At 39.8% G+C, this 25,146-nt stretch overlaps 1 pseudogene; it reads left to right on the plus strand.

Moving 5' to 3' along the window:
• Positions 1 to 2,116: 2,116 nt before the first annotated feature.
• Positions 2,117 to 25,063, plus strand: LOC110293559 (eukaryotic initiation factor 4A-I-like; annotated as a pseudogene).
• Positions 25,064 to 25,146: the final 83 nt, after the last annotated feature.

A 25,146-nucleotide genomic window follows, 5' to 3' on the forward strand; every position in this document is an offset into this window, starting at 1 on the left:
AGTTGTTTTGATTTGCATTTCTCTGATGATTAAGGATGTTGAACATTTTTTCAGGTGCTTCTCAGCCATTTGGTATTCCTCAGATGAGAATTCTTTGTTTAGCTCTGAGCCCCATTTTTTATATCTTCAATACATGGAGAGCACTAAAAATTCATGATGTGAACTATTTAATAACTTAAGGAGATAAATGCCTTTGATTATCTTGACTCATCTATTACAAAAAGCAAAGAATTTCTGACTCTATATATAAACTTTTGACAATTTTTAGGAAACTACCAAAAAATGCTAGCTGATTACTTATAGCATCTTTGGATAAGTCGATAAAGGAAAGAAGTGACCTCTATGATCAAATTGGCCTATTTCTAGCATTGCAGGATAGAGTGGCAAAGGAAAATAATGAGCTCACCAATACAATTAACCAGATCCACATACTCATAAACAGTCTATGGATCTCCAAGTATGCCCTGTAAGAAAATCTTCTCTCCAGAGCCCATAGACCTAAAGTCACAGAAAATCAATCAAAGCTCTGATTAGAATATTGGCTGGATTACAATGAAAATTCAAGTCCCAGATTTAAAATATGTTGATAGCTCATGTACAGCCACTGATCGCTAACAAACAGCATAAGATGGAAATCTGTGGGACGGCCCTATTAAAGCTAAGGTATTTGAATCCTTAGATTCTGAAGAGCCTATCCCACCTGAGAAATTAGTTTCCCCATCATTGGCAAATCACCCTCTGTCCCTGCAAATTTTATTTCTCTGCCTTTGCATGAGGGAATTAGTCATTCATATTCTGTTGAATCAGCAATGACTTCTTTACTGAAGATGCCAGACAATAATAATTTTTCCTCAGTGTCCTCCTATAGTTGCTTCTACAGCTAGAACCATACTTAAAGCTAAGCAGATTCCTAGAGAGAAGATAGAAAGTGTAGTCCACGGGGAGATGTACTACATCCCTAAAGAGCTTAGTGAATGTGGTAATTCTTTCAAGCATAAATCTGCAGAATATGTGTATGAATAGATTTTAAGGGTATGGAATAGTGGGAGAAACATAAAACTGAATCAGGCTGAATTTATTGATATGGGCCTACTGTCTGGAGATTCTAGGTTAATACAAAGGCTCACAGAATTAAGAGGGGTTTTAAAGGTTTTTTGGATTGGCTGTCTGAAGCATTTGTCAAAAGATGCCCTATTGAAAAGGAACTGAAGATGTTTGATATCCCTTGGCTTAGCATTGATGAATGGATATTAAGGCTCCAGGAAATTGCAGTTGTAGAGAGGATAAGCTATATTAAACCTAATCCCCCACAATGGACAGGCTCAGAAGACATGCCCTTTACTAATTCTATAAGAAGAAAAATAGTGAGAGGAACATTTGAACAGCTTTGCCATTGTTCATTTCCATGTGCCAGACCTTAGAATTGAAGGTGCTCCTTAAATGAATGAATTGAATGTGATGGGTTTAATTGAGCTCCAGAATTCCAGTGGCCAGGTGTGGCAGCACTAAATCAGCAAAAGCAAAGTGAGCATAGTTATAACTGACAGCACCAGCAAAGCAATATCTGTAATGGCCTGACCTGTAATGGGTAGCACAATTAAAGTGATTTTTATGTTGTCTTATGTCTAGTAATTGCTCTATTGCTATGAAAAAGCACCATAAGCAATGCAAGTTTTATAAAAGAGAGCATTTTGCTGGGAGGTTATTTACTATTTCAGAAGGTTAGTCTATTATCATAATGGTGGGAGCATGGTGAGACCATGTCACTGGAGAAGTATCTGAAAGAAGTATCCCAACCCATGGGCAAAGAAGACAAGAGAAAGGGAAGGCCTGCTATAGACATTTGAAACCTCAACCGCAGCCCACCCCTATGACAAAATTCATTCTATAATACAACACCTCTGAATTCTTCTATTCCTTTAAAAACCTTCCACTCCCTAGTGATTGAGCATGCAAATATATGAGCCTATGGGGCCATACTCATTCAACCTACCACACATAACTCATATGTACCTTTGTTTTCAGGTTTTCTAGGCATGAGGTAATAAGAAGCCTGTTAGGTTTCTGTTAGGTCTGTAGAAGCAGAAAAATTCTTAAACAGCTAAATCAATACAGGATGACAATGTGCTCAGACACTTCAGGAATGATGTTACAGTTTTGTCCTCCTGGAAAAGAACAAAGACCTCCTGTGATGCTCCCTGCAGGTACAAGATAAACAGAATTCACAGTACATGAGATAGTCATATGATACTAAGTACAATTATGGACTGGTTATTGTTTTCATTCTAACATTAAGTATGACATATGATTATGTGTCAAGTAACAAGGGATGGATTTCTGGTGGCTATTCTTGGGTGTCAATTTTACCACATTGGGAGTCAACTAAACTAAAGCATCTGAGTACCCATATGAAATTTTTTCTTAATTGGGTCATTTGAGGTAAGAAGACCCATCCTAAATCTGGGCCACACCTTATGATGTCAACTCACATAAAAGAACATGGAAAAAATGAAGCTGTTCCTTTTTGAATGCTTCTTCCTTACTCTCATTGGATAGTTCATCTATCCTGCTGCTGAGACCTTAGCTTACCTCTTGAGGATTCCAACATAGACTGAAGATGAGGTGAGACATCCAGCATTGCAGACTAGAGAACCCCTGGATGTACTGGGATCATGGATTTTCCATTATGAGACTGCCATTGCCTTATATAAATGCCATGAATATTATTTCTGTCCTATAAGTTTTGGACCTCTAGAGAACCTTGACTAATATGTTGACATACTACTGATTTCCACAGTGAGTACACTAGAGAAAAAGGAGCTGAAAATGAGTCAGAGCAAAATCTTCTATTTCATTCTACTTTCTAAGAAAGTAAAGAAAAATTTCTCTGAGAGAAAACATTTTTGGCCCCAGCAATGATAGTTTATTATATTAATAAAGATTACATGTAAGCTTTGTTATTGCATTAGCCAGACTGGGCTATCTCTTGGAGATGTTAAAGAGGTCAGTTCAGGACCTTTGGAAAATTCCACCAGACTCCTCCCCTGCTGGAAGAGAGAGGTGATGGAGCATGTAGGCACCCCTGCCCTCCAGAAGGGAGAAGCTGATTACATTTTTCAGAAAGACCACAGGGAGTAGTGAACATCAGCCACCCACAGACAAGGGAAGCCCTTCCCACCTCATTCCCTAAGGACCAATCAGATTAAAAGTCACACTCTTCTGCCAATCACATTGTGCCTAGTGGCTGTTACTCTATTCTACCCCTGAAAACTGTGTAAAAACTGGCTGAATGGACTGTCCAGAGTCATCACCTCTCCTTTGGATGCAGGATGGCCCCAGCAAGCTAGAACAATAAACTCTTCTTGATTTTGTATTGATCTCTGGCTCCACATGGCTCACTGGGGAGGGTGGTCCCAGGTAGCTAAAGCTCATCAGAATCATACAATGTAATCACAACAGAAAGCATATCTTGTAATCACAACAGAAAGCACAATAGCATAACTATTGTGAAAATCTGGCCTTCTAAACATATCCTAGAAAGCTAACCTTGGTATCTTAATTATCTCACCACTGGTTAAGCATATATATGAGTTCAAAGACTTTTCTGAGGCACAAGACTCAGAGTATGGTCTCTGAAAAGAGAAAAAAAACTGAAGAAAATTTACATACTCTATGGCATAGAGAATATATTCCCATTACAAAAAGGTAAAAGAAATGAGTAGAGAAGAAATATTGGTCCAAACATACAAAGACAACTGCTCTGGTTAGGTTTTGTTTGTTTCTTTCTTTGTGTTTTTGTTTTTTCTTTATTTGTTTGTTTGTTTGTTTGTTGAACTTGACACAACCAGAACCATCTGGGAGGAAGGAGCCCTAATTTAATTATTTCCTCCATCAGATTGATGCATCTGTACTCACATATCTGTGGGCCATGTTCTTAGTTAATAATCAATATAGTTTTATGTATAATTCTCTCAGGGCCCAAATACAAGACTCTGATTCTTGTTAGGTTCAAAGTGGGGCCCAAAAATGGCAGTGTTGATGACAATGCCCTAAACCAAAGCACTCTGACCAGGTAAGAAAAACAAAAGCCTACATTCAGCATTCCTCAGGAATCCCATAAGGTAGGTTTTAATTACTAGGAAAACCACTACTTTCAGTATCTGTTCCAATGGTCAACCACTTCAGGCAAGTGCAGATAGTTTCTGGTTAATCTGAAAAGCTAGATCATCTCAAAGAACTCTGCCATGCTATCATAAAAAATCAATTTGCTTTCTGACCAAGTGGCTGTCCTCTAATCTAGAGGCAGACTAGAAGATTATTCCCACAATAAACTTTTCTTTCTACCCACAAAGTGGTCCAGTTTGGTGGTTTTACTCTGTCATAGTAACATGTATGGCTTCCATCCTGTTGAATGAGCTGCAGTCTAGTCAGACAGATATTGGTTGCAACTAACAAGAGTGCCACTCAGTACATCTGTATACATGTTTTGTCTATTCTGGTAATTATTCTAGTTCACTGACTGTTTTAGCTAGGTAAGACTTTAATTACACCCATCCCTTGGCAGCTAGCATAGTATTTTCTGGAATCATGGATGGTAGACTGAAAGAGGCTTTCATGTAAGATAAATCTCGAATTATCCTAGTCCTGTGTCCTAAATGTGTGATGTACTCGGCAATATGGGTCTACATTCAACCCCTAAAAGTCAACTAAGGGCTACATTGATGAACTATATTGTTTTGGGAATCACTTAGACTACCCTGACAAACTATTTGAAAGGCTTCTTGTACCTCCTACCAGGATTTTTATAGTCTGTGCTTCCTGTGGGAGAGCACTGTCTTTGTGTGTGTGTGTGTGTGTGTGTGTGTGTGTGTGTGTGTGTGTAGTATCACATGGAAAACAGAGTAAATGAAATAGGGGTCCAACTGGGATGGAGTAGTGGTCAATATAGAAAGAAATGGAGGTATGAGAAACAAATTGCACCAGGATTGATAAAGCCTCAAGAAATATTTTTATTTATGATGAAATATTCTTGTTTAGTGATACATAATGAGCTAGAGTAACATATATGTGGAAGTTCCTGCAAGCTCTACCACTGGTAGGGAAACAAACTGTGTGAGGTACAAACTATGTAAGGTAAGGAGGAAAACTCCATTCAGTGTAGGCTCAGATTTTTCAAATCCTAATTTAATAAGAGTTCTTTTTTTGGGGGTGGGGATATCTTTTTTTTTTAATTTTTAATATTTTTCATTACGTATTTTCCTCAATTACATTTCCAATGCTATCCCAAAAGTCCCCCATACGCACCCCCACTTCCCTACCCACCCATTCCCATTCTTTTGGCCCTGGCATTCCCCTGTCATGGGGCATATAAAGTTTGCAAGTCCAATGGGCCTCTCTTTCCAGTGATGGCCGATTAGGCCATCTTTCGATACATATGCAGCTAGAGAAAAGAGCTCCGGGGTACTGGTTAGTTCATCATTTTCTTCCCCCTATAGGGTTGCATATCCCTTTAACTCCTTGGGTATTTTTCTCTAGCTTCTCCATTGGGAGCCCTGTGATCCATCCAATAGCTGACTGTGAGCATCCACTTCTGTGTTTGCAAGGCCCCGGCATAGTCTCACAAGAGACAGCTATATCTGGGTCCTTTCAGCAAAATCTTGCTAGTGTATGCAATGGTGTCAGCGTTTGGAAGCTGATTATGGGATGGATCCCTGGATATGGCAGTCCCTAGAGGGTCCATCCTTTCATTACAGCTCCAAACTTTATCTCTGTAACTCCTTCCATGGGTGTTTTGTTCCCAATTCTAAGAAGGGGCATAGTGTCCACACTTTGGTCTTCGTTCTTCTTGAGTTTCATGCATTTAACAAATTGTATCTTATATCTTGGGTATCCTAAGTTTTGGGGCTAATATCCATTTATCAGTGAGTACATATTGTGTGAGTTCCTGTGTGAATATGTTACCCCACTCAGAATGATGCCCTCCAGATCCATCCATTTGCCTAGGAATTTCATAAATTCATTCCTTTTAATAGCTGAGTAGTACTCCATTGTGTAAATGTACCACATTTTCTGTATCCATTCCTTTGTTGAGGGGCATCTGTGTTCTTTCCAGCTTCTGGCTATTATAAATAAGGCTGCTATGAACATAGTGGAGCATGTATCCTTCTTACCGGTTGGAACATCTTCAAGATATATGCCCAGGAGAGGTATTGCTGGATCATCTGGTAGTATTATGTCCAATTTTCTGAGGAACCGCCAAACTGATTTCCAGAGTGGTTGTACCAACTTGCAATCCCACCAAAAATGAAGGAGTGTTCCTCTTTCTCCACATCGTGGCCAGCATCTGCTGTCACCTGAATTTTTGATCTTAGCCATTCTGACTGGTGTGAGGTGGAATCTCAGGGTTGTTTTGATTTGCATTTCCCTGATGATTAAGGATGTTGAACATTTTTTCAGGTGCTTCTCTGCCATTCGGTATTCCTCAGGTGAGAATTCTTTGTTCAGTTCTGAGCCCCATTTTTTAATGGGGTTATTTGATTTTATGGAGTCCACCTTCTTGAGTTCCTTATATATATTGGATATTAGTCCCCTATCTGATTTAGGATAGGTAAAGATCCTTTCCCAATCTGTTGGTGGTCTTTTTGTCTTATTGCTGGTGTCTTTTGCCTTGCAGAAGCTTTGCAACTTTATGAGGTCCCATTTATCGATTCTCGATCTTACAGCGCAAGCCTTTGCTGTTCTATTCAGGAATTTTTCCCCTGTACCCATATCTTCGAGGCTTTTCCCTACTTTCTCCTCTATAAGTTTCAGTGTCTCTGGTTTTATGTGGAGTTCTTTAATCCACTTAGATTTGACCTTGGTACAAGGAGATAGGAATGGATCAATTCGCATTCTTCTACAAGATAACCGCCAGTTGTGCCAGCACCATTGGTTGAAAATGCTGTCTTTTTTCCACTGGATGGTTTTTGCTCCCTTGTCAAAGATCAAGTGACCATAGGTATGTGGGTTGATCTCAGGGTCTTCAATTCTGTTCCATTGGTATACGTGTCTGTCATTATACCAGTACCATGCTGTTTTTATCACAATTGCTCTGTAGTACAGCTTTAGGTCAGGCATGGTGATTCCTCCAGAGGTTCTTTTATCCTTGAGAAGAGTTTTTGCTATCCTAGGTTTTTTGTTGTTCCAGATGAATTTGAAGATTGCCCTTTCCAATTCGTTGAAGAATTGAGTTGGAATTTTGATGGGGATTGCATTGAATCTGTAGATTGCTTTTGGCAAGATAGCCATTTTTACAATGTTGATCCTGCCAATCCATGAGCATGGGAGGTTTTTCCATCTTCTGAGATCTTCTTTAATTTCTTTCTTCAGGGACTTGAAGTTCTTGTCATACAGATCTTTCACTTCCTTGGTTAGAGTCACGCCAAGGTATTTTATATTGTTTGTGACTATTGAGAAGGGTGTTGTTTCCCTAATTTCCTTCTCTGCTTGTTTATCCTTTGTGTACAGAAAGGCCATTGACTTGCTTGAGTTAATTTTATAACCAGCTACTTCACCGAAGGTAATTATCAGGCTTAGGAGTTCTCTGGTGGAATTTTTAGGGTCACTTATGTATACTATCATATCATCTGCAAAAAGCGATATTTTGACTTCTTCTTTTCCGATTTGTATCCCCTTGATCTCCTTTTGTTGTCTAATTGCTCTGGCTAGGACATCAAGTACAATGTTGAATAGGTAGGGAGAGAGTGGGCAGCCTTGTCTGTCCCTGATTTTAGTGGGATTGCTTCCAGCTTCTCACCATTTACTTTGATGTTGGCTACTGGTTTGCTGTAGATTGCTTTTATCATGGTTAGGTATGGGCTTTGAATTCCTGATCTTTCCAAGACTTTTATCATGAATGGGTGTTGGATTTTGTCAAATGCTTTTTCAGCATCTAACGAGATGATCATGTGGTTTTTGTCTTTGAATTTGTTTATATAATGGATTACATTGATGGATTTTCGTATATTGAACCATCCTTGCATCCCTGGGATGAATCCTACTTGGTCAGGATGGATGATTGTTTTGATGTGTTCTTGAATTCAGTTAGCGAGAACTTTATTGAGGATTTTTGCATCATTATTCATAAGGGAAATTGGTCTGAAGTTCTTGCTTTGGATTTCTTCAGGATCTGTTTTTATGTCTCCTTTTTCATTTCTGATTTTGTTAATTAGAATGCTTTCCCTGTGCCCTCTAGTGAGTCTGGCTAAGGGTTTATCTATCTTGTTGATTTTCTCAAAGAACCAGCTCCTTGATTGGTTGATTCTTTGAATAGTTTTTCTTGTTTCCACTTGGTTGATTTCGCCCATGAGTTTGATTATTTCCTGCCGTCTACTCCTCTTGGGTGAATTTGCTTCCTTTTGTTCTAGTGCTTTTAGGAGTGTTGTCAAGCTACTAATATGTGCTCTCTCTAGTTTCCTTTTGGAGGCACTCAGAGCTATGAGTTTTCCTCTTAAAAATGCTTTCATTGCGTCCCATAAGTTTGGGTAAGTTGTGGCTTCATTTTCATTGAACTCTAAAAAGTCCTTAATTTCTTTCTTTATTCCTTCCTTGACCAAGGTATCATTGAGAAGAGTGTTGTTCAGTTTCCACGTGAAGGTTGGCTTTCTATTATTTATTTTGTTATTGAAGATCAGCCTTAGTCCATGGTGATCTGATAGGATGCATGGGACAATTTCAATATTTTTGTATCTGTTGAGGCCTGTTTTGTGACCAATTATGTGGTCAATTTTGGAGAAGGTACCATGAGGTGCTGAGAAGAAGGTATATCCTTTTGTTTTAGGATAGAATGTTCTGTAGATATCTGCCAGATCCATTTGATTCATAATTTCTCTTAGTTTCACTGTGTCCCTGTTTAGTTTCTGTTTCCATGATCTGTCCATTGGTGAAAGTGTTGTGTTGAAGTCTCCCACTATTATTGTATGAGGTGCAATGTGTGCTTTGAGATTTACTAAAGTTTCTTTAATGAATGTGGCTGCCTTTGTATTTGGAGCATAGATATTCAGGATTGATAGATCCTCTTGGAGGATTTTACCTTTGATGAGTATGAAGTGTCCCTCCCTGTCTTTTTTAATGACATTGGGTTGGAAGTCAATCTTATCAGATATTAGAATGGCTACTCCAGCGTGGTTCCCGTCCTTGTATTGGTTTTTTTTCTGTTATTATCCTTTGAAGGGCTGGATTCATGGAAAGGTATTGTGTGAATTTGGTTTTGTCCTGGAATACTTTGGTTTCTGCATCTATGGTAATTGAGAGTTTGTCTGGGTATAGTAGCCTTGGCTGGAATTTGTGTTCTCTTAGTGTCTGTGTAACATCTGTCCAGGCTCTTCTGGCTTTCATAGTCTCTGGTGAAAAATCTGGTGTAATTCTGATAGGCTTGCCTTTATATGTTACTGGACCTTTTTCCCTTACTGCTTTTAGTATTCTATCTTTATTTAGTGCATTTGTTGTCCTAATTATTATGTGTTGGGAGGAATTTCTTTTCTGGTCCAGTCTATTTGGAGTTCAGTGGGCTTCTTGTATGTCCATGGGCATCTCTTTCTTTATATTTGGGAAGTTTTCTTCTATAATTTTGTTGAAGATGTTTGCTGGTCCATTGAGTTGAAAATCTTCATTCTCATCCACTCCTATTATCCGTAGGTTTGGTCTTCTCATTGTGTCCTGGATTTCCTGGATGTTTTGAGTTAGGATCTTTTTGCATTTTCCAATTTCTTTGATTGTTGTGCAGATGTTCTGTATGGAATCTTCTGCACCTGAGATTCTCTCTTCCATCTCTTGTATTCTGTTGCTGATGCTCGCATCTATGATTCCAGATTTCTTTCCTAGGGTTTCTATCTCCAGTGTTGCCTCATTTTGGGTTTTCTTTATTGTGTCTACTTCCCTTTTTAGGCCCATAAGGTTTTGTTCATTTCCATCATCTGTTTGGATGTGTTTTTCTGTTTTTCTTTAAGGACTTCTACCTATTTGGTTGTCTTTTCCTGTTTTTCTTTAAGGACTTCTACCTGTTTGATTGTGTTATCCTGTTTTTCTTTAAGGACTTGTCACTCTTTAGCAATGTTCTCCTGTAATTCTTTAAGTGAGTTATTAAAGTCCTTCTTGATGTCCTACCATCTACCATCATCATGAGATATGCTTTTAAATCCAGGTCTAGCTTTTTGGGTGTGTTGGGGTGCCCTGGACTGGGCGAAGTGGGAGTGCTGGGTTCTGATGATGGTGAGTGGTCTTGGTTTCTGTTAGTAAGATTCTTACGTTTACCTTTCGCCATCTGGTAATCTCTGGAGTTAGTTGTTATAGTTGTTTCTGTTTAGAGATTGTTCTTCTGATGATTCTGATTACCGTCTATCAGCAGACCTGGGAGACAGGCTCTCTCCTCTGAGTTTCAGTGGTTAGAGCACTCTCTGCTGGCAAGCTCTCCTCTTACAGGGAAGGTGCACAGATATCTGGTGTTTGGACCTCCTCCTGGCCGAAGAAGAAGGCCCAAAACAGGACCTTTCCCAGATGCTGTGTTGTTTTGGCAGGTCACAGAAGATGTCAGCTTCTCTGGTGCACACTCTCACCTGTGCAGACTAAGTTCCTAAGTTCGGTGGAGTCCTGGAACCAAGATGGCACTTCCTGCTCCTGAGTCATAGGGCTCCCGTGCAGGGCGGACCACTGTCCTCTGACTGGGAGGGTGCCGGATGTCTGTGGCTCCATAAGGGTGCTTCCTCAGTGGCTCTGTGGCTCCCGCCTGTCCCAGAAGCTGTCTGCCTCTGTGGTGCACACTCTCACCTTGCAGACTAAGTTCCTAAGTTTGGTGGAGTCCTGGAACCAAGATCATAAGAGTTCTTAAATGCTTCAATCTCCCTTCTATCCCACCTACCAGAGGTAGGGGAGAAGAAAAGTTAATAGGAAACAAGGAATGTGGACATGTTTAGAAGTAATTCTTTGGGGCAATTAAAAGTCTCCATTGTCAGGATATTAGCAGTTCACTACAAAACACCAAACACAAATCAATAGCAATGCCTCAATCCAGAAGAAACCATGAAGATACGCCGAATTGGCATGAGTCTGCAGAAGCAACAAAAAGCAGTCAGAATAACACAAAAGTTCTCTGTCATGTGTTTCTCTATGAAGTCCTGACAAGCAAAGATCAACAAAGACAAGCAAAGCATTGCAGGGCAAACCAATGTGAGAGCATCATCAGTGCAGAACAACAAAGCATTGCAAAGAGAATAGATGCAAGAGCTTCCTCTCATCCATGAGGTTATATTTATATTTTTTCTAAACATCATGGTCTCTCTCAAACATCTGTTCTACCAAAACATCACATGCATTTTCACAAGACAGCTTCCAGAAAAACACCACATAATCTGCCTCAGCCAAACATCCTCTCATAAGACAGCTTCTAGAAAAACATCACAAGACACTGAGTCTCCAAAAGAACCAGGAATTTCCACTTCAATTCAACCCAGCATTGTTAGTGCTGGTTCAAAACTCTGGAGTCTGACGCCAAAGCCAGTATATTTTAGACATGTTTTAATTGAGAACATTTTTGGAAAAAAGTTTCCTGGCAACACTCATTCCAGTCCCATGTGCACAATAAAGTTTAAGGCAAAACAACATCAAATTTCTTTTCCAAGGTATATGTGATGATAGGTTCTATAGCTTATGGTCCTAGGATCTAATGTAGTCACTGTCTGAGATGACACAGAGGTCAGAAGGCTGTGATGTACATTTGACATCTCTCCTAAAAATGTTCTATTGACTGAGAAACAAAGCTAAAGAGGTCTGGTACAAAAATTTGGATTTAGAAATTTCTGGTTCTAGAGATAGTAAAATTAACCAGGTCATTACAACACCTATTCCAAGGTTTCTTTTTAGAAAGCAGGTACTCATTTTCTTCCTTGAGGATACAACCCTACATGATTAATATTCTTGTTTTCCATGGTGATCTGTGGGCACAAGGACCTTGTGATCACCACAAATGTATAAGCATGCATAGATTTTATATATTTAATATTATAGAGACATATTTAATATAATACAACTATTAAAGTTTAAGACATATCAAGCTATATATACATATAAAATAAAGATTTGTCCACTATAAAAGGAAAGAACAAAACATAGCTTTAAATTAGTAGCTTTTTGATGAAAGGATGGGGAGAGATGAAATTAAAGTGAGTTAGGAAAGAGTTTCTGTAAATACAATTATATTTCTATTTCCTGAGAGGAGAGCTGTACCCAAACTTTTATGAATACATGGGTTGAGCTGAGCCCAGAGCACTTTTATCAAACTATCTGTAGGTCTAGGCCTGGAAGCTTCTAGCTTCCATCAATCTAATCTTCTGAAAGCCCAGACCCTGAAGGCTTCATCTGCCAGCCTCTATCTGCTAACCTAGGTCTAGAATATTTGAGCCTCTGAGACTTACTGCTAAAAACACTCACTTTTTTTCTGAACTTTGGCTGGCTGATTCAATGTAAGGTGTTCTGGCTCAAACCTCTATCCAAGCTGGCTAATCCAAATTGGCTTCTATCAACTTCTGACTGAATTGCTTTGCTTGGAAAGACTGCCTCTGAACTCTATAAATTAAACTTCTCTGATCTCAACTGTTCTGCTCTGAACAAAGCACAACTGCACTGACTTAAACTGCTCCAAACTGACCTGCTCTGAACTGAACTGCATTGAATGGCACTCTCTACCTTACTTTTCTTGAAGTAACCACTCTTTCCTACCCTTGTGAAAGTTGGGTGTATCCTATATTTGACTTATTCTGTCAAATCTTTCTCTGATTCATCACTTAGATGCCATTTGCGGGGGGATTAAGGTGTGAAGTGAGTCTTCATTCCAGTCAGATCATATCTTCAGGTGTGATATTTTACCTGAGCAGCCATGTTGCTGGATGAAAATGCCTCTACAAGTTTCAACTGATTACATAATTCTTGTATTTAAGAAGTATTAAGAAGTTATACAAAATGGTAAGGATTATTTGTAATGAATAACAGTAACTGAGAATACATATTTACTATCACATGCTAATTACTAACATGATAATGCATGCATTTTTAAGCTATCAATCTAAAAGGAAACAAACCCTGAGATCCTGGTGTGACCAAGCTTTTGGGATCCTGAGATCCAGGGATCCTAAGATCCTGGGAGTGGTACTTCCTCTGGAGGCCATGGGGCTGTCTACTGAGTTCACAACCAAGGTAGACCAGCTCCAACTGGAGGAAACCTGAGCCACTGGTCAGGTGGGGTTCCTGCTTCCCTGGCTCCTGATGGTCCCAGTCACTCCCAGTGGTGTTGAAACAGATGTTGTGTTATTCTCACCAGTGATCCTAAGATCCTGGGTGAGCCAGGACACAATGAGAAGACCAAACCTAAAGTATAGAAGAGAGTGAAGATTACCAATTTAAAAGGCCAGCAAATATCTTCAACAAAATTACAGAAGAAAATTTCCCCAAACTAAAGAAACTGATGACTATAGACATACAAGAAGCCTGCAGAACTCCAAATAGACCAGACCAAAAAAGAAATTTCTCCTAACACATAATAACTAAAACACCAAATGCACAAAACAATGAAAGTGTATTAAAAGCAGTAAGGGAAAGGGTCAAGTAACATTTAAAGGCAGGCCTATCAGAATTACACCAGAAATCTCGCCAGAGACCACAAAAGCCAGAAGATCCTGGGCAAATGTCACACAGACCCTAAAAGACCACAAATGCCAGCCTAGACTAATATACCCAGAAAGACTCTTGTACTGGCTGGTTTTGTGTCAATTTGACACAGGCTGGAGTTATCACTGAGAAAGGAGCTTTAGCTGGGGAAGTGCCTCCATGAGATCCAGCTGTGGAACATTTTATCAATTAGTGATCAAGGGGGGGGGGTCTTGTGAGTGATACCATCTCTGGGCTGGTAGTCTTGGGTTCTATAAGAAAGCAAGCTTAGTACACTGGTAAAGAAAAATCCCTCCATGGCCTCTGCATCAGCTCCTGCTTTCTTACCTGCTTGAGATCCAGTCCTGACTTCCTTGGTGATGAACAACAGTATGGAAGTGTAAGCTGAATATACCCTTTCCTCCCCAATTTGCTTCTTGGTCATGATATTTGTGCAGGAATAGAAACTCTAACTAAGACAAATTGGTACCAGGAGTGGGGTATTCCTGTGACAACCTGACCATGTTTTGGGGAGGACTGTAGAAGAACTTTGGAACTTTGGGCTTGAAGATTGATTCATTGTTAAGAGCTCTGTCAGATGTTGTGTAGGAGCTTGAAAGATAATGTTGACAACAGTGCAGAAGATGTAGGCCTGGCTTGTGTAATTTCAGAGGGAAGATTAAAAATTCTTTTCAGGACCGTTGCTATTTTGATTGTGAAGACTCTGTGGTTCTTCTTAGCTGGGACTGAAGAATCAGCTGTGATTAACAAGATACCAGAACTACTAAAGCAAAATCTTTGCATTACTGGGACTATTGATGCTGGTTAGCTGGAGCTAAGAAATTAGTGGTGATTAAGAAGAGACTAGCATCATTGAGGTGACATCTTCTAGGAAGTGTTTTCTGAGAGCACAGAGGCCTTGTTCCAGAGATAGCCAAGGTTGTACCTTGTGCTGTGGCTGGACTTGGTAATGTGTAAGAGTCACCCAAATGGTACTGGATTTGAAGGCATGAAGCAGTCACACAGAGCAGCTGAGATTTGGCACTGTGAGAAGCCATGGAAGGCCATTGGTGAAGGTGCAGCCTCAGTTGCAATTGATGGCCCAGGACTGAAGGGTTCATGCAAAGGAGTTGAGGCTTGGCACCATGAAAAAAGCATATAAGAGGTAATTGTTGAAGCCAAGTTACAGTGAAATACAGCAGCATTTTGGAGATTCCAGAACCATGAGATGACCACCAATAACAGCAGCAGTAGTGGAGTACAGGCAGCTGGAGCCTAGAAGATAACATGTGTGCTACAAAGGGCATGGCTGGAGAAGTGACCCAAGTCCTTGGAGGAGCCCAGAAGATTGTGAGTTGGATCCCAGACATTGGATGATTGGAGATTGATTTTTTATTTTGATTGTGACTATGCCCTGATATTTTTCCCTCTTGAAGGAAGATTTTTAGTGAAGCCCACAATTAAGAGACTGAATTTTAAATATTTTTAAAGGATTGAACTTTTAATATGTAAAGACTGTGGGACTTTTAAAGTTATTTAAGATCTTTTGAATGAATAAGAACTAAGGGTTGAGGCTTACTAGTGATGTGTTTGTGTGTCAAGTTGACAAGGGGTCAATTTTACTTGCTGGTTTTATCTATAATAAAAACTTCAAGTCTCTGAAGAAAGAAATTATAGAAGATCTCAGAAGATGGAAAGATCTCCCATGCTCATGGACTGGCAGGATCAACATTGTAAAAATGGCTATCTTGCCAAAAGCAATCTACAGATTCAATGCAATCCCCATCAAAATTCCAACTCAATTCTTCAACGAATTAGAAAGTGCAATCTGCAAATTCATCTGGAATAACAAAAAACCTAGGATAGCAAAAACTCTTCTCAAGGATAAAAGAACCTCTGGTGGAATCACCATGCCGGACCTAAAGCTCTACTACAGAGCAATTGTGATAAAAACTGCATGGTACTGGTATAGTGACAGACAAATAGACCAATGGAATAGAATTGAAGACCCAGAAATGAACCCACACACCTATGTTCACTTGATCTTCGACAAGGGAGCTAAAAACATCCAGTGGAAGAAAGACAGCATTTTCAACAAATGGTGCTGGCACAACTGGTTGTTAACTTGTAGAAGAATGCGAATCGATCCATTCCTATCTCCTTGTACTAAGGTCAAGTCTAAGTGGATCAAGGAACTTCACATAAAACCAGAGACACTGAAACTTATAGAGGAGAAAGTGGGGAAAAGCCTTGAAGATATGGGCACAGGGGAAAAATTCCTGAATAGAACAGTAATGGCTTGTGCTGTAAGATCGAGAATTGACAAGTGGGACCTCATGAAACTACAAAGCTTCTGCAAGGCTAAAGACACCATCAATAAGACAAAAAAACCACCAACAGATTGGGAAAGGATCTTCACCTATCCTAAATCAGATAAGGGACTAATATCCAATATATATAAAGAACTCAAGAAGGTGGACTCCAGAAAGTCAAATAACCCCATTAAAAAATGGGGCTCAGAACTGAACAAAGAATTCTCACCTGAGGAATACCGAATGGCAGAGAAGCACCTGAAAAAATGTTCAACATCCTTAATCATCAGGGAAATGCAAATCAAAACAACCCTGAGATTCCACCTCACACCAGTCAGAATGGCTAAGATCAAAAATTCAGGTGACAGCAGATGCTGGCGAGGATGTGGAGAAAGAGGAACACTCCTCCATTGTTGGTGGGATTGCAAGCTTATACAACCACTCTGGAAATCAGTCTGGCGGTTCCTCAGAAAATTGGACCGGAGGATCCAGCAATACCTCTCCTGGGCATATATCCAGAAGATGTCCCAACCGGTAAAAAGGACACATGCTCCACTATGTTCATAGCAGCCCTATTTATAATAGCCAGAAGCTGGTTTTATGTGTCAACTTGACACAAGCTGGAGTTATCACTGAGAAAGAAGCTTTAGCTGGGGAAGTGCCTCCATGAGATCCAGCTGTGGAGCATTTTCTCAATTAGTGATCAAGGGGGGAGGGCCCCTTGTGAGTGATGCCATCTCTGTGCTGGTTGTCTTGGGTTCTATAAGAAAGCAAGCTGAGTACACTGGTAAAGAAAAATCCCTCCATGGCCTCTGCATCAGCTCCTGCTGTCTTACCTGCTTGAGTTCCAGTCCTGACTTCCTTGGTGATGAACAACAGTATGGAAGTATAAGTTGAATATACCCTTTCCTCCCCAATTTGCTTCTTGGTCATGATGTTTGCACAGGAATAGAAACCCTGACTAAGACAACTCTCAATTACCATAGATGGGGAAACCAAGGTATTCCATGACAAAACCAATATTTGTACAATATCTTTCTAGAAATCCAGCACTTCAAAGGATAATAAGGGGAAAACTCCAACACAAGGAGGGAAAAGCCCTAAAAAAAGCAAGAAAGTAATCTTTCAACAAAACTAAAAAAGATAGCCACATGAACAGAATTCAAACTCTAACAATGAAAAAAAAAAAATAGAAAGCAACAATTACTTGTCCTTAATATCTCTTAACATCAATGGACTCAATTCCCCAATAAAAAGACATAGACTAACAGACTGGGTACATAAACAGGACCCAACATTTTGCTGCATACAGGAAACCCACCACAGTGACAAAGAGAGACACTACATCAGAGTAAAAGGCTGGAAAACAATTTTCCAAGCAAATGGTCCTAAGAAACAAGCTGGAGTAACCATTCTAATATCGAATAAAATTGACTTCCAACCTAAAGTTATTAAAAAAAGATAAGGAGGGACATTACTACTCATAAAAGTTAAAAAAAAAAAAAAACCTACCAAGATGAAATCTCAATTCTGATGCTCCAAATGCAAGGGCATCCGCATTCATAAAAGAAACTTTACTAAAACTCAAAGCACACATTGCACCTCACACAATAATAGTGGGAGACTTCAACACCCCACTCTCACCAATGAACAGATCCTGGAAACAGAAACTGAACAGAGACACAAGGACACTAACAGAAGTTATGCAACAAATGGATTTAACAGATATCTATAGAACATTTTATCCTAAAATGAAAGGATATACCTTCTTCTCAGCACCTCATGCTACCTTCTCCAAAATTGACCATATAATCCATCAGAAAACAGGCCTCAATGAGAAAGACAATATCACATCTGGCGATTTGAGAGCCAGTGAGATGCTGGGAAGGGGGTATAAAGGTTTGCCCAGTTCCTTCGATAAATGAGTCTGCTTTTGCCACTTGCCTGAAAAAAAAAAGAAAAGAAAAAGAAAAAGAAAACAGGCTTCAAGCGATACAAGGAGATAGAAATAATCGAGTGCATCCTATCAGACCACCACAGACTAAGGCTGACCTTCAATAACAATATAAATAATAGAACGCCCACATACATATGTACATATGGAAGTTGAACGACTCTCTACTCAATAATATCTTTCTCAAGGAAGAAATAAAGAAAGATATTAAAGACTTTTTAGAGTTTAATGAAAATGAAGCCACAACATACCCAAACCTGTGGGACACAATGAAAACAGTCCTGAGAGGAAAACTCATAGCTCTGAGTGCCTCCTAAAACAAACTGGAGAAAGCATATACTAACAACTTGAAACACACCTGAAAGCTCTAGAACAAAAATAAGCAAATTCACCCTAGAGGAGTAGACAGCAAGTAATAATCAAGCTCAGGGCTGAAATAGACCTAGTGGAAACAAAAAGAACTATACAATGTAACAACCAAACCAGGAGCTGGTTCTTTGAGAAAATCAACAAAATAGATAAACCCTTAGCTAGACTAACTAGAGGGCACAGAGACAGTATCCTGAATAACAAAATTAAAAATGAAAGGAGAGACATAACAGAAACTGAGGAAATCAAAAAAAAATCATCAAATCCTACTACAAAAGCAAATAATCAACAAAACTGGAAAACCTGGATGAAATGGAAAAATTTCTAGACAGACACCAGGTACCAAAGTTAAAACAGGATTAGATTAACAATCTAAATACTCCCATAACCCCTAAAAAAAAAATAGAAACAGTCATTAATAGTCTCCCAACCTAAAAAAAGCCCAGGACCAGATGGTTTAGTGCACAGTTCTATCAGACCTTCAAAAAGGACCTAATACAAATACCTCTCAAACTGTTCCATAAAATAGAAAAACAAGGTACTCTACCCAATTCCTTCTATGAAACCACAATTACTCTGATACCTAAACCACATAAGACCCAACAAAGAAAGAGAACCTCAGACCAATTTCCCTCATGAATACTGATGCAAAAATATTCAATAAATTCTTGCAAGCCAAACCCAAGAGCACATCAAAATGATCATCCATCCTAATCAAGTAGGCTTCATCCCAAGGATGCAGGGATGGTTCAATATACGGAAATCCATCAATGTAATCCACTATATAAACAAACTCAAAGAGAAAAGCCATATGATCATCTCATTAGATGCTCATAAGGAATTTGACAAAATCCAACAGTCTTGGAAAGATCAGGAATTCAAGGCCCATACCTAAATATAGTAAAAGCAATATACAGCAAACCAGTAGACAACATCAAACTAAATGGAGAGAAACTCAAAGCAATCCCTCTAAAATCAGGGACTACACAAGGCTGCCCACTCTTTCCCTACCTATTCAATATACTACTCCATTTCCTAGCTAGAGCAATTAGACAAAAGGATATCAAAGGGATACAAATTGGAAGGGAAGAAATCAAAATATCACTATTTGCATATGATATTGTAGGACCCCTGAAGGGAGACCCTCACTCAAGTCTCAGGGATCGCGAGCCGAGAAAGCCACAACAGTCAAGCTTGCTGCAAACACACGAGGTTTTAATGGCACACAAACCAGCATGCTGAGGTCGAGACCCATACACCCTATTTTCCAGTAGGCTTATACAGGCAAAAACCAGAACCTAGGGGGAGGATCGGAGAGGAAATAGGGGAAGTCTAGGGGCGGATATTTACTTCAAGGCACCTGGGACATTGAAACATTTTGTTGTTGTTTTTCCCAAAAGTTCCGGGGAATTAGGCCATCTGGCCGGGGGCCGGGGCCCATGGCCCATGTTCTCAGGGCAGTCATTATTTTTTTTTTACTCTTCAATATGATTGTATAATTAAGTGACCCCAAAAATTGAAAGAAATAACTCCTAAAGCTGATTAAAAAAAACTTCAGCAAAGCAGCTGGCTATAAAATTAACTCAAACAAATCAGTGGCCTTCCTCTAAACAAAGGATAAACAAACTGAGAAATGAAATTACGAAAATATCACCCTTCACAATAGTCACAAATAACATAAAATTCCTTGGTGTGACTCTAACAAAGGAAGTGTAAGATCTGTATGATAAGAACTTCAAGTCTCTGAAGAAAGAAATCAAAGATCTCAGAAGATGGATAGATCTCTCATGCTCATGGATTGGCAGGATTAAAATAATAAAAATGGCCATCTTGTCGAAAGCAATCTACAGATTCAATGCAATCCCCATCAAAATTCCAACTCAATTCTTCACTGAGTTAGAAAGGGCAATTTGCAAACTCATCTGGAATAACAAAAAAAAAAAAAAAAAAAAAAACAGCATAGCAAAAACTATTCTCAACAATAAAAGAACTTCTGGTATAATCACCATGCCTGACCTCAAGCTATACTACAGAGCAACTGTGATAAAAACTGCATGGTACTGGTACAGTGACAGACAGGTAGACCAATGGAATAGAATTGAAGACCCAGAAATGAACCCACACACCTATGGTCACTTGATCTTTGACAAAAGAGCTAAAACCATCCAGTGGAAAAAAGACAGCATTTTCAACAAACGGTGCTAGCTCAACTGCCAGTTAGCATGTAGAAGAAATGAAATCGATTCATTCTTATCTCCTTGTACAAAGATCGAGTCCAAGTGAATCAATGACATCCACATAAAACTAGACACACTAAAACTTATAGAGGAGGAAGTGTGGAGGAGCCTCGAAGTTATGGGCACAGGGGAAAAATTCCTGCACAGGACACCAATGGCTTGTGCTTTAAGATCAAGAATCGACAAATCGGACCTCATAAAATTGCAAAGTTTCTGTAAAGCAAAGGACACTGTTAATAAAACAAGAAGGCAACCAACAGATTGGGAAAAGATCTTTACCAACCCTAAATCTGATAGAGGGCTAATATCCAATATATACAAAAAAAAAAGTTAGACTGCAGAAAACCAAATAACCTTATTAAAAATGGGGTACAGAGCTAAACAAAAAATTCTTAACTGAGGAATACTGAATGGCTGAGAAGCACCTAAAACAATGTTCAACATCATTAATCATCAGGGGAATGCAAATCAAAACAACCCTGAGATTCCACCTCACACCAGTCAGAATGGCTAAGATCAAAAGCTCAGGTAACAGCAGATGCTGGGGAGTATGTAGAGAAAGAGAACACTCCTCCATTGCTGGTGGGATTGCAAGCTGGTACAACTACTCTGGCAATCAGTTTGACAGTTTCTCAGAAAATTGCACATAGTACTACCTGAGTACCCAGGAATACCACTCCTGGGCATATACCCAGAAGATGCTCCAATATGTAATAAGGACACATGTTCCACTATATTCATAGCAGCCTTATTTATAATAGCCAGAAGCTGGAAAGAACACAGATGTCCCTCAACAGAGGAATGGATATAGAAAATGTGGTACATTTACACAATGAAATACTACTCAACTTTAAAAAACAATGAATTTATGAAATTCTTAAACAAATGAATGGATCTAGAGGATATCATCCTGAGTGAGGTAACCCAATCACTAAAGAACTCACTTGTCATGCACTCACTGATAAGTGGATATTAGCCCAGAAGCTCAGAGTACCCAAATTACAATTCACAAACCACATGAAACTTAATAAGAAGGAAGACCAAAATGTGGGTTTTTTGAACCTCCTTAGAAGGGGGAACAAAATATCCATGGAAGGAGTTACACAGACAAAGTATGGAGTAGAGACTTAAGAAATGACCCTCGAGAGACTTACCCACCTGGCCATCCATCCTATATACAATCACCAAACCCAGACATTGTTGTGGATGCTAACAAGTGCTTGCTGACAGGAGCCTGATATAGCTCTCACATGAGAGGCTCTGCCAGTGCCTGACAAATACAGAAGTGGACTGAGCATAGGGTCCCCAGTGAAGGAGCTACAGAAAGGACCTAAGCAGCTGAAGGGGTTTGCAACCCCATAGAAGGAACAGCAATATGAACTAGCCAGTATCCCCAGATTGCTCTGGGATTAAACCACCAACCAAAGAGTACACATGGTGGGACTCATAGCTCTAGCTGCATATGTAGCAGAGAATTGCCTAGTCGATCATCAATGGGAGGAGAGGCCCTTGGTCCTGTGAAGGCTCTATGCCCCACTGTGGGGGAATGCCAGGGCCAGGAAGCAGGAGTAGGTGGGTTGGTGAGCAGGGGGAGGGGGTAGGGGAGTGTTTTTGGAAGGAAAAGGGAAAACCAGGAATGGGGATAACATTTGAAATGTATATTAAAAAATGCAATAAAAAATAAAATAAATGGAAACAGATTAGGATAAGAAACAATAGCAAAACACTTTGGTAGCTGGAAAGAAAATGGGATGTTTTGACTAAATAACTGAGAAACAGGAATCCTAGACTGACAGTTACAAAACAGAAAAACATCTTGATTTTCTCTTCAGGCTGCTAAAAAGGTCAGAAACTGGCAATATTAAGTGATGAAAAGTGCAGCTCCCAGCACGGCTGAAACAGGAGGATGGATTGGAAGTCTATTATAAAAAACAGTTACCTGGTGTACAGATACTGTTAAGATCCATGATTTGCTGAAGAGTGATTCCCCAAACTCAAATAATATGCAAGAGTAAAGAGGATTTATTTAGCAGAGTTTCCTGCATGCAGGGGTCTCCCCATTCAGGAATGGACAACCCATAATACGCTTCCCAGGGTCAATTTGAAGCCTGTTAGGATATGAATAGATAACTTTTATCTTTCTTTCTTTTGATTGGTTGGCTCTATCTCCAAGGCTATGAGTGCCCATGTCTTTGGTTAGGGCTCTGGGGAATTTCTAGGGTGTCAAGGCCTCTTCAGATTGGCTGTGATTGGTTGCTTCCTGGATCGAAGTTCTCATCTACAGGAAACAGAACCTTAGGCCTAGTCTCCCAAACTGCCAGTTTGCAGACTATCACAGAGACTATCACTGACTAGCCTGTCTCTGTCTAATTCAGACCTCTCAAAACATGGCTGAGTTTCCGATACTACAGAGGCTGAGTCAGGAAAATCACAAATTCTGTGCCCAAATGAGCTAAAAGGCAAGATCCTATTTCAAAAAATTGAAAGGCAATTATATCCAAGGTGTCTGCTTTCTTTTTTGCCTCACAGTGTGCTAAATTTTCCTATGGAGGCACAAAGAAACATCCATTCATCCCAGGTCAGAAGAACACTGACTACAAAACAAATGTCAAGCCAACCAAAGGACAACTTGGTGAACCAATGAGTTTCTTGATCTTACTTTCAGAATATGGCTCTGGGATGACTTGTAAAAAAACATGGGTGTATCATCATCCCACACCATTATAAAAGAACATCTAAATTATTCAACCTCCTGAGCTCATTTGCAGGTAAATGGAGACAGGAAGTAATAGTTGGAATTCTAGGAGAGGTTTGCCTTTCCCCTTTATACAACCCTAGCAATTTAAAGATAGCTATACCTCCAGATTTGATAATGAGTTGTCACAGATGCTTGCTCAAAGTGTTCTCTGCTTTAAGATGGAAGGAGAAAAAAACCATATTGCACTACCTCATTTAAGAATTATAAATTGAGTCCTAGAAAAGATAACACAGAATGTGTCTCAGCTATGAGAGACTTCTAACACAGGAAGAAGAATATGCTTATTTAATCAAGATTAAGAGAATTTCTGTAGGTTATGTTTGGAATGCTACAACTGTCTTTACTTCTTTGTTCCCTAAAGCAGTAGTAGATGGAAGGCTATGTTCCCTTTAAAATGCTGGTGAATATTTTTGCCATGGAAGATGACAATTTCAAAAGAGAAGACAAGATCATTGTGATGGCTAACATTGTAATTTAAGCTTAAATGACTGTGCTTAAAGTATTTATAAAACAGAAATTTCCTCTATCCCATAATCCTCACTTGTCAAGATTCTAAGGATTATGTCTTCAAGTCAGGATCCAGAGACAATGGCCCGGATGGGATGGAGTGGGGAGGTGTCATCGAGAGTAACTGGAATGAGATTGTGGATAGCTTCGATGATATGAATCTCTCAGAACCCTTCCTCCGTTGTATTTATGCCTATGGTTTTGAGAAGCCCTCCTCAATCCAGCAGTGAGCTATTCTTCCTTGTATCAAGGGTTATGATGTGATAGCTCAAGTCCAGTCTGGGACTGGGAAAACAGCTACATTTGCCTTATCAGTTCTGCAGCAGATTGAATTAGATCTAAAGGCCACTCAGGCTTTGGTTCTGGTATCCACTCATGAATTGACTCAGCATATATAAAAGGTGGTTAAGGCATTAGGAGACTATATGGGTGTCTCTTGTCATGCCTGTATTGGGGGTACCAATGGGCGTGCTGAGGTGCAGAAGCTGCAAATGGAAGCTCCCCATATCATTGTGGGCACCCCTGGCTGAGTGTTTGATATGCTTAACTGAAGATACCTGTCTCCCAAATACATCAAGATGTTCGTACTGGATGAAGCAGATGAAATGTTAAGCCGTGGGTTCAAGGATCAGATCTATGATATATCCCAAAAGCTCAACAGTAACACATAGGTAGTTTTTGTTTTCTGCTCCAGTGCCTTCTGATGTCCTTGAGGCGATCAAGAAATTCATGAGATACCCTATTCAGATTCTTGTCAAGAAGGAAAAGTTGACCCTGGAAGGTATCCACCAATTCTACATTAATGTGGAACGAGAGTAGTGGAAGCTTGACACAGTGTGTGACTTGTATCACCCAGGCAGTAGTCTTTATCAGTACCAAAAGGAAGGTGGACTGGCTCACTGAGAAGATGCATGCCGGGTATCTCACTGTTTCTGCTACGCATGGAGATATGGACCAAACATAACGAGATGAGATCATGAGGGAGTTCTGGTCTGGCTCTAGCAGAGTATTAATTACCACTGATCTGTTGGCCAGAGGCATTGATGCACAGCACGTCTCCTTAGTCATTGGTTATGACCTTCCCAGCAAGAGGGAAAACTACATTCACAGAATTAGTCGAGGTGGTCAATTTGGCCGTAAGGGTGTGGCCATTAACATGGTGACAGAAGACAAGAAGACTCTTCGAGACACTAAGACATTCTACAACACCTCCATTGAAGAGATGCCCCTCAATATTGCTGATCTCATTTGAGAGGCTGTCCTACTACCTGGCTCTAGCCCAGGGTTTAGTCCTGGGATGGGGCCGAGGAATAGCTGGAGTGGGGAGGGGAGCCA

Source organism: Mus caroli, unplaced genomic scaffold, assembly GCF_978045245.1.
Source record: "Mus caroli unplaced genomic scaffold, Mus_caroli_1 scaffold_6, whole genome shotgun sequence".
Lineage (NCBI taxonomy): Eukaryota > Metazoa > Chordata > Mammalia > Rodentia > Muridae > Mus > Mus caroli.